The sequence below is a fragment of the Arachis ipaensis genome, chromosome B06 (genome assembly GCF_000816755.2).
Source record: "Arachis ipaensis cultivar K30076 chromosome B06, Araip1.1, whole genome shotgun sequence".
Taxonomy (NCBI): Eukaryota; Viridiplantae; Streptophyta; class Magnoliopsida; order Fabales; family Fabaceae; genus Arachis; species Arachis ipaensis.
Genome location: NC_029790.2, coordinates 116,520,584 through 116,531,082, shown reverse-complemented (window position 1 = coordinate 116,531,082; position 10,499 = coordinate 116,520,584). Strand labels below are relative to the sequence as shown.

The following is a 10,499-nucleotide window of genomic DNA, read 5'->3' as shown; positions in this document are numbered from 1 at the left end:
CTGTTATGGATATATACAACTTATACAAAAATGACTCTTCATCTTCTCATAATTTTTTTTTAAAAATTTTCTTTCATAAGTTTTATGAACAAACGTATAAACAATAATGAACCTTTGATTTATTTCTGAATAAATAAAATATTTTGAAATGACAATAAGAAACTATACATTTTACTTTTTATTATGGTAGGACGGAAGTAGTGGCGGCCATAGCGAACAAGGCAGTGCCAATGGAGATTATGTTATCATCATCAGCCATGGCAACAGTAATAAGAGAACAAAACCAACTTGCCAACAACAAAATAAGAGAACAAAACCAACTTGCCAACAACAACATAATCAACCACAACCATTTACCTATGATTACTAAAAGGAAAACAGTTCATTGGACTAAACATGAGCATGAGTATTTATTATTATATTGCTTCTTTTTTTCCATTTTATTTATTTATTTATTTATTATCTAGTTGAATATTAGGTAGCGTTTGTTTTCTTGTACTGGGACAGAGACTGGAGGACTGAAACGCAGTATCATGTTTGTTGGCTGACGATCAGTTTTTCTGCTAGTAAAGAATTTTGCAAATAAATTCTCGTTGTAAATATAGTTTCTAAACTAACAAAGAATCCTTTCGTACAAAAACTTGTTTGTCACTAAAGCAAACCCAATAAAATTTATAACCGAAGTATTTAAACCTCGGGTCGTCTCTCAAGGAATTGCAGGGAAGTATGATTTATTATTGGTTATGGAAAAGTATCTTTTTGAGTTTTTGAAATAGGAAACAAGAAAATAAATTGGCAGGAAAGTAAATTAATTATCATAAAAACCATTGCAAGGTATGAGAACTGGAAGAAATTCCATCCTAGTTATCCTTATCAATTGTGATGAGAATTGTTTATTGCTCCCACTTAGTTAACCCTTACTAAATAAAGGAAAGTCAAGTGGACCAATCAATGGGATTCCTCAAGTCCTAGTCAACTCCTATGGAAAGACTAGCTTTAGAGGGATCAAAATCAATCAGTAAATTCCAATTTTCAATCAACAACGTTTGATAACTCAAGTGTCACCAATTACTCAATTCATCAATTAAAGCTAAGAATGTAAAAAGCTAAATTAAAAATATAAATCTGAAAAACCTCAAATTGTATTAAATATAAAATCAAATCTAACATTGGAAGGTTCATAAACCAAATTGGAAAAATAAGTAATTAACAAGTGAAATAGATAAACCAAAGTACTAGAATAGATAAAAGTAGAAGAGAAAACTTAAAATTAAAGGAACATTGAGCCTGGAATTGGGAAGAAGAAGAAATCCTAACCTTAAGAGAAATCATAAATCCTAAAACCTAGAGAGAGGAGAGAGCCTCCCTCTCTAGAAACTACATCTAAAACTTAAAATTGTGAATTTGAATGTTGTATCTATGAATGAATCGATTCCCCCACTTTATAGCCTCTAATATGTGTTTTCTGGGCCGAAAACTGGGTCAAAAACAGCCTAGAAATCGCCCCCAGCGATTTCTGATACGTCCAGCATGCGGCAAACTCACGCGTACGCGTCGTCCACGCGTACGCGTGGATTGAATTTTTGCCAGGTCACGCGTGTGCGTCATCCACGCGTGCGCGTTGCCTAACAGCGTGGCAGATATGGCAAATTATATATCGTTGCGAAGCCCCGAATGTTAGCTTTCCAACGCAACTGGAACTGCCTCATTTGAATCTTTGTAGCTCAAGTTATGGTCAATTTAGTACCAGTAGGTCAGGTTGGACATCTTAGCAATTTCTTCAACTTCTTGTATTCCTTCCACTTTTGCATGCTTCCTTTCCATTCTCCAAGCCATTCCTATCCTGTAATCCTTGAAATCACTTAACACACATATCACGACATCGAATGGTAATAAGAGAGGATTTAAACATAGCAAATTTAAGGCCAAAGAAACATGTTTTCAATCATAGCACAAAATCAGGAAGAAAAATGTATAACATGCGATTTCTATGAATAAGTGTGAAAATAGTGGATAAAATCTACTCAATTAAGTACAAGATGTACCATAAAATAGTGGTGCATCATTGGCCTAGAGACTAGTACTAAAATTTTCGTTTCCGTCCCCAAAATTTCAGTATTTCAGTACCTCTAAATAGTGGGGACACTGGAGATAGAAATTTTTGGGGATGGAGACAGAAACTTTATTAACATTTTATACCTAAAATACCTCCATTCTAATTATAAAATTTCAACTTTACCCTTTCTTCAAATCAATCAAATTAGGGCTTCAGTTAGCAGCCCTCACTTATTCATCTTCTCAAGGTAGCATGGAAGACTTCATTGCAGGCTCTACATCACCAGTGCCGAACAACCACCTCGTCGCCTCTGTCGTAGCCACCTCTAGGTAGATGAGTCGCCGTCAAAGTTCATCTTCCTAGTCCATGTGTTCTCATCTCCTCATTTTCTCCTACATAGGGCAATGTTCGAGAAACCCAGCTGCAGCCTCTGCCATGTTGCTGTCGAAGTCAACCACCAACTTGTTGTCATCATAGCTTCTGTGCCGTAGGTTAGTTGTACCCAAATTTTGTTACTGATTTTATTCGTTTATTTTAGTCGTGACCCAGCTTTTGTGGATTTCATTGTTTGTTCTAATATATAGATTAGTTTGTAATTCAATTGCAACTATGGATTGATTGTGAGTTTCATACGTTTTTTAATAATAATTTGATGAGTGCTGCAATTTTTTCTACAAATCCTCTATAATGACTAGAAACAATATAAGAATGTGATGTAAATCAATTTTTTTTATGTTATTTGTTGGAAGGTAAGTCTGAGAATACCACTTGCAGGGTTTAATCCCAAAAATTGAACTAATCATAACCAATTAATTAGGTGCTTCCATTGACATTAGGAGAAAGGGTGGTTAGTATAAACTTTAATTATCCAAGGCCCTGGAGAATTGATTTTGTGAAAATCTTTTTCTAAATAGATTACAAAAAGTAGGAATTACAAAAAGTTAGAAATTTGTTATTCCGTTTTGTTTCTATGACTAATTGTTAAATGTTAAAATCCTAATGCTCTAGAACATATACACACATAAAATTTTGTTGTTTTCTCTTTCGTTTTCTGTTTTGGTTTGGGATGATTCTGGTTTTGTTGTGTTGCTATGCAATTTTGCTATTTATTTGTTTTGAATTTCGGTTTGTTTATTGATTTTGTCAAACCAATTGAAACTAAAATTGACTTAAGAAGTGAATAAAGTGACATGTTTTTTTTTCAGTTTATTCTTCTTTTTGGTACTTCTTTTTTATTGCCAAGTACTCCCCTATTTTGAGATCATAACTAACCTGTACTCCTTTGTTGCTAACATAATAAAAATTATATTTTTGTTGTCATCACATTTTCAATGACTTTGGAAGTTGTGTATATATTAAATTATTAACGTGTTGTACTCGTTTTAGTCTTTGATTTGGATTCATCAAAATTAAGCTTCAGTTCTTCACTTTTGCTCCATAATGCAAGTGGAGGTCAAACAGCGAAAGGACATGCCTCGCACTCTGAAGCCGGTGCAAGTGGAGGAAGCACAAGGCGTTATGGGAAGAAGAGGTAGCAATTTGATGTTTTAGAGAGGATGACTGACCATATCCAGCAATCCTCATCTGAGCAAAGGAAGAATGCCAAACTACTTGCTGATGCTATCGTTGCTTGTCTTTTGGCATGTATTGAGTAGGTGATGTAATGCTTAATACAATATGTATGGTACTATTCGTGTTATTTAGCAAAAAATATTTCAATTTAAGGGGGCTTTGTTAATGATCTTTCTTTCCTTCTATGGTGTCAAAACTGTTTTAGTTTGTATTATATGTGCATGAAAATTATTACATTAATTCAGTTGCTTGTGTATTGGAAAAGGGGTGAGAATTAGTCTGGCTGTTTCATGATTTGGGTTATATTTTTTATAACTCTGTGACAGTTTCCTAATTCTTGTGGCTATTTCATGAATTGCTATCCTACTTCTATGCTAAATAGGATGATGAAATTTGCAATAGTAAGAAGGAAAGAGCATTTCATTGAAGCAAAACTAATTTATACAATTTGTCCATATGCATGTTTCAATCCAAATTATATACTAGAACTTAAAAAAATAATACTATGATCAGAACAATACAAACTACAAAACAAAATTTGAAAGAACGCTAACAATTTCAGAAATAAAATTTCATTCTGTAGTTTTTTTTCAACTCGTTCGATCAACTTCAAATTAGAACTAAAATCGCGAGAGCAATCATCAAAAACTTTTTCAGAATGTCGGATAGTTGGACATTGATTAGACGGACCTGCCCATCTAAACCATCAGCATCGTCTTCTAGGACACGTTCCAGGACACGCATATACTTTCTACCCGGGTTGGCAATACACCGTCTTATAGGACACGCAAAATCGTTCGCCCATTACGTTAGAACTACCGTTGCCGTATGAACCACTTGTATATCTTCTATTTGTAGAAGCCATTGTTAACTAGGTTGCTATATAATTAAGAGTAAGCAAAAATCAAAACAGCGATCAAGATAAGTGTATGAGAAAAGTATACAACCCCATAATTCATAGGTGTATGAGAAAAGTATACAACCCCAATAATTCAAGATAACATACCATAATAAGTGTGCACTAATTAGGTCTATATCCTATTTCTATTTATAACTTATACTGTTTTTTGTTCAAAAGAATATGTGGTGATAAGGAAAAAGAGTGATAATAAGAACATAATTATGATAAATAGTTCTCAAGTCTTCTTCTTTGTTTTTCTATATAGTAATGATAAAAAATAAATTTATAAAATTAACAATCACAAAGCTAACGAATGATGAAATCAGCAATCACAAATTCACAAATCTTAAAAAGAAAGATGAAACAAAAATAAGAAATATAAAGCAAATGAGGGCAAATTAGAAATCAGCAATCACAACTTCAGAAATTTTCAACAATTGATGAATCACAAATCAGCAATTTTAAGCAAATCAGGGCAAATTACAAATCAGAAAATGAGGGATTTACATATTTTCATCCATATGAGGCCAAATTAGAAAATGAGGGATTCACAAATCAGAAAATAAGGGATTCACAAATGCTATACCGAATAATCAACTTTGAACTTCACAAAATTAACAAGCAAATAAGGTAAATTGATAGAGGATACCAGGTCCGTGAGAGAGAAAAAGCGGAATACCTTTTATTGAGTGAAATTGAAAAGGCATGAATGCCTTTTATATTGTTTTTCTATGCTCAATATTTGTGTGCTATATGTGTGAATTTGTGTGTTATGTTAAATAAAAATGTGTGCTATGCTTAAATATTTGTGTGCTATGATAAATCAGAATTTATTTAATACTATCTGTCAAATTAGTGTGAGCTACCAAAGTTATTAGCTTTGATTACTTGTGTGCTATGAAAATGAGAGGTGTGTGTTGTTTCTCTTTGTTTGATTTACACATGTGATGTGGTATGATGTAATGAACTCAATAAAAGAATATACACATAAATTTTGGTGTAGCAAAATTTGTATAATGTGCTTCAAAAATTTGTGTATTATGTGCAAAAAATTATGTGCTATATCGATAAATTTGTGTTACGTTCCAATTTTTATGTGCTATACTTCAAAAATTTGTGTGTTATGCTTCGAAATTTATGTGCTGCAGAAAGTGTAGAAAGGTTTATACATGTAGTGCAAGCTCTTTGATTTGTGCGCTAGTGGAGCACTGGAGCGCGTGTCACGCGTTTTATTTTGAGAGTGGTTTTTATTGTAATTGGGCCAATTTTATTGGACTTGGTTGCCAAAAAGACTTGTACATGTAACATCATTCTAAAATTAATTACCTTTTCAGTTGCTTAATACAGTAAAAAATGGATTAATAACTCCACAACACATTTGAGAGAGCTTTAGAGTAATTGTGAATGGGGAGTAATTTTGTTGATTACTAAATTTATATTTTATTTTAACAAGGGTTGACGTAATGTTTCTTGTTGGATTGAAAAACTAAAAAACATAAATAAAAAAAAGTTATTTGATATCTAAAAATAATATATACAATTGTAATTTTTTTTAATAAATTTTGTTAATAATTATTTTAAAAAATGTGTCTTGACGGGTTATTTCTTAAAGGGCATAAAGAATTAGGTTATAAACCCAAGTAGTAAAGAATTTCGAAAGATTATGTCAAAACAAGAATGACTAGACAAGTTGCTAGCCATGCACAAAAATATCTAAAGAAATTAGCCGAAGGAAACAGAAAAAAAATATTTATGATAGATCATAGTAAGTCATCTTATCACTCTTAATTAGTTAGTATAATTCAATCTCCAGCAAATTAGAAAATATATAATTGATTATTTTAAACTCTTTAAATTATTTATGCACGGTAATTACACTATTATAATTATTTTTTTATGTAAGAATTGTGCCGTCATTTGAGTTTTTTAATAGACGGAAGATTTGCTTAAACGAGACTATCGAGCAAGACGAACACTTAAATGGATTGAAGATTTTTTTTAGGTTGAATATATAGTAGGATAATATATTTAGTTTGAATTAATTATTAGCTAGTTTTCTTTGATTTCATGGCATTATAATAGCTTAATAGATGACTTAGCTAGGTTTATAAAAAATAATGTAGAAATATGCGACAACAGAAAATTGTAGATTTGATTGTAATTAATAATTTGTTTATTAATAATATTTTACTTTCTAGCTTTTCGACTGTGATGGCAATATCGAAGGGGACGATAGACTAGGCCCAATTTATAGTCTTGATGGCTATGCCGATGGGGCTATGAGCGGGTTGTGGTATCTTTTCAAAGAATTACTATTTAAAATATACTAATTAAACCAACTGTAAGAGCTATTTGAAAAAAGTTGAGTGTCACACAGTTAAAAAAGAAGAGAATTTGTATAAATTATTGTTTCAGGGGTAACCTGAAACTGCTAATTTGGGTCTGAATGTGAGGTACAGACTCCTTAAGGTGTTGGGTCCGATGTCTCCTCTAGTGTGACAAGGCCGTCCAATGTCTTTGAGTGAGGATGGGAATGGTACCTGCAAAGGACTTCTATGTGTTGGGTGTTTTAGTTATTTTGATGTTTTAAGGTCAAATTAGCTTGAGGAATTAGTGGGCTTTTGTTCAATTAAGGCACGTATAAGGTAAGAATTCTCAAACTCTAGTGAATTTCTTGGTTAATGGTGGTTGAGTATTGAAATTTTGTATATGAATGTGGTAATATGTATTAGGTAGTGAATATGTGATTTTGGAACACAATTGAGGAGATTGGAAGCTTGGTTGAGCTTTAGGTGCTGAATTTTGGTGGTGGAGGCTTGTGATTTGCTAATTTGAGGTGTCTTTAGCATAGGGAGAAATCGGCCAAGGTATGGTTTTGCTTTCTCGTATGTAATATATAATGTCTTGTGAAAACTTAGGCTAGATCACCTAGGATAAGTTGAATTATGAGTTTGGAGCATGATTAGTAGTTTTAGTTGACTATGTATGTTGAATTGATGAGGTATGATTAGATTAAATGATTCATGATATGAATGTGGTTGGTTTGGTGAAAAAGATTGATGAATGATGATTTTGATGGTGATGGATGAGAATAATGAATGTGGACATGTGAATATTGAGAAATTGATAAATGTGTTTGTATAATTGAAAATTGTTGGAATGAAGTTGTTCAAATTGAGGTATGGTAGGTTGCGATGGAAGGTAGGACTATGTTGGATGTATTTGGAGTCATTTTGATATGTGGAATTTTGATTTGTGTAAAGGAAGTTGGTAAATAGAGGTTTGGAAATCTTTGGTAAAAACTTAGTTTTTGACCGAACTTCGGCGAGCCATAACTCGACTTCCGAATCCCTAAACTTTTCCAAACTTATTTTATATAAAAATTGGATCTGTATGTGAAGTTTACGCCATTTGAAGAATGGATGAAAAATGATTTTTAACGAAAAATTTATGCGCGTCAGAAGTTGGATGTGTAAAATGTGAATTCTGCATTATCAGCAGCTTTTTAAGGAAAATGAAGGGGGCGCGTATGCGGCCATTCGCTTCTGTCCAGTGTACTCACATACGCTGGCAAGGGTTGCATATGCAGCATGGGAAAAATGAGGCACTCGCGTATGCGGAAATATGGCTGCGTATGCGGGACTTTGTTTTTCAGGAATATTGTATTTTTGTGTTTTAAACAAGATTTCAAACTTCTAAACCTCTATTTTTACTCTCTAAGACCCTAAACCCTTGTTGTAAATATAGTGAAGAGGTTAAGCTATGAAAGGGTGGTAACTTAGAAGTGAAGAAAGCTTGAGATGTGATGAATGATGACTGAGAAGTGCTGAAATGAGATATATATGATGAATAATGGCCATAATGAGATTGAATGAATGAATATTAATGAAGATTTGGCTTATGCACTTCTTTATATCTAAGATACGAATTTCCTTGGGTAGAAAATAGAGATGTGGCCAGGCACTTTAACGCCCCGAAAATTCCCCCAACGAGCTGAATTTGATTATGATTGAGTAAAAGCTATGCATAGACTCTTGGGGATGCGCACACGGGAGACTGTCCAGGGTTAGCTACCAGACATGTTGGGTTGGCTTTATAACTGACAGATGAGATTCATCAGCCATAAGGCTGGCATACATCATATGCATATGTTTGTTTTGTTTGATTGTGCATTAATTGGGTTTGCCTACGTGATTATTATGCCTACCTGCTATATTTTTTACCTGTTGTATCTGTATCCTACTTGTACTTGATTTGTCTGTATTGCTTGTCTGTACACCGGAGTTTTGGAGGATTGGAGGAAGGCAAGGAAATGAGGGATCAAGTTAGGATTGAGGTAGAACTTTAAGACCCTTAGATAACCTACCTTACTTATGGTTTAAAATTATAGTTTTAAGTTTTATAGTCTTAGTGTCAGAGTTCTAGGATCGCCTCTGGCTTTTCTGGGACCTTATATATTATGTATGCCGGTACTATTACCATGCTGAGAACCCTTGGTTCTCATTCCATATAAATATTTATGATTTTCAGATACAGGTTATATTTATATGTATAGACTTCTCCACTGTGTATACTTTACTTTTGTTTCTCTTAGATATTTTCATGGAGATGTAGGAGTTTATGTCATGTGTTTGCAGTACTTTTGGGAGGTTTATGTATATATATGTATGGGGTATTCTTCGGCCAGCCTTATCTTTGCAGGTTGAACTCGGAGCTTGAATATTTTGTATCCTTGGCTCTCCACTCTTATTTTATGTGTGTGTGTGTGTGTGCTTTCTTCGTATGCAGGTAACTGTCATCCTGAGTGTTGCGCTTTTATTTTTTACGATTTTGCTTTAACCAACCTTCAAGACTCCTCGAATATTATATTCTTCCAAGTATATTATGTATGTATATTTTATTTTAGAGGTCGTAATACCACACCATCTCTGTTCTACGGCTTAAGCATAAAGTTCTGTGTGGTAGGATATTACAAAGATGACCAAAATGTAGAGCCCTATGAAGGCTACCCTATCCTGATTTGCCATACTGAAAATGGAAGGGTTCAGAATTGATGGATTTGAAGAACCAATAGCACAAGGGGCAATCCAATTAAAAGCTGCTCAATTATGTAGATATCATGAAATGGAAATTATTTCTCCAGTTGGACAAAAATTATAAATTAAAATCTGAATTGATGAAAATTTTCTATATTAAACTTCACATCCATTGATTTTCGGATTATAACATTTTCACTATTTCTCAAATTTTTTCCTTCTTTTTTTGAGGTCAAACATTCATTTTCATTCGGACTTTTTCTTCTTGTGATGCATATCATTCTAACTTTCATATATGACTGAATGTTGCAAACTCCTCCTAAGTCCTAAGATGACCCAAATAAACTGAACAACCTGACTCATCAATATCAAATAGTGGAAAATTATATTATGGATCTTCCTAGGTTGCAGTAACAGTCATAGAGTTTCAGTTCAAGAGTTATAGCTGCAGATTCAGAATGGGAGATAAAGAGAAAGAGAAACTTACAAATCTAGTGATTCGCAGGACGCAAGGATGGCGACAAACTCACAGCGATGGCGATAGACTCACGACGATGGCAACGGTCTCACAGCGAAGGACGGAGGACGGCGGTGAAGCTATGATCTCAGATGGAGGACGGTTGCGAAGCTCTTCTCTCAAACAGCGGACGGCAGCGAAGTTCTGCTCTCGGACGGAGGACGAAGGCTAAGTTCTGTGCTCGGATGGAGGACGGCGGCGAAGCTCTGCTCTCGGACAGAGTACGGAGGCAAAGCCCTTCTCTCAGACGGAGAACGATGGCAGCCGTCGGGTAGGCGTTGGAGAAGAAAAAGCTCGATGCTCTCAGCCTCTCACTTATCACACTACTCTCACTCACTGGTCCCTGGAGAAGAGAAGATTAGGGTTCAATTTTGAATCTGAAGAGTGAAAGTGAAACCTAGGCACAACCACAAAAGT

General features: G+C 34.1%; 1 long non-coding RNA gene across 1 annotated transcript; it reads left to right on the top strand.

The window, feature by feature from the left end:
* On the top strand, positions 2,229-3,922 carry LOC107604868. The gene is made up of 2 exons (XR_001612413.2): positions 2,229-2,547; positions 3,443-3,922. It is a non-coding gene; the product is annotated as an uncharacterized LOC107604868 (long non-coding RNA).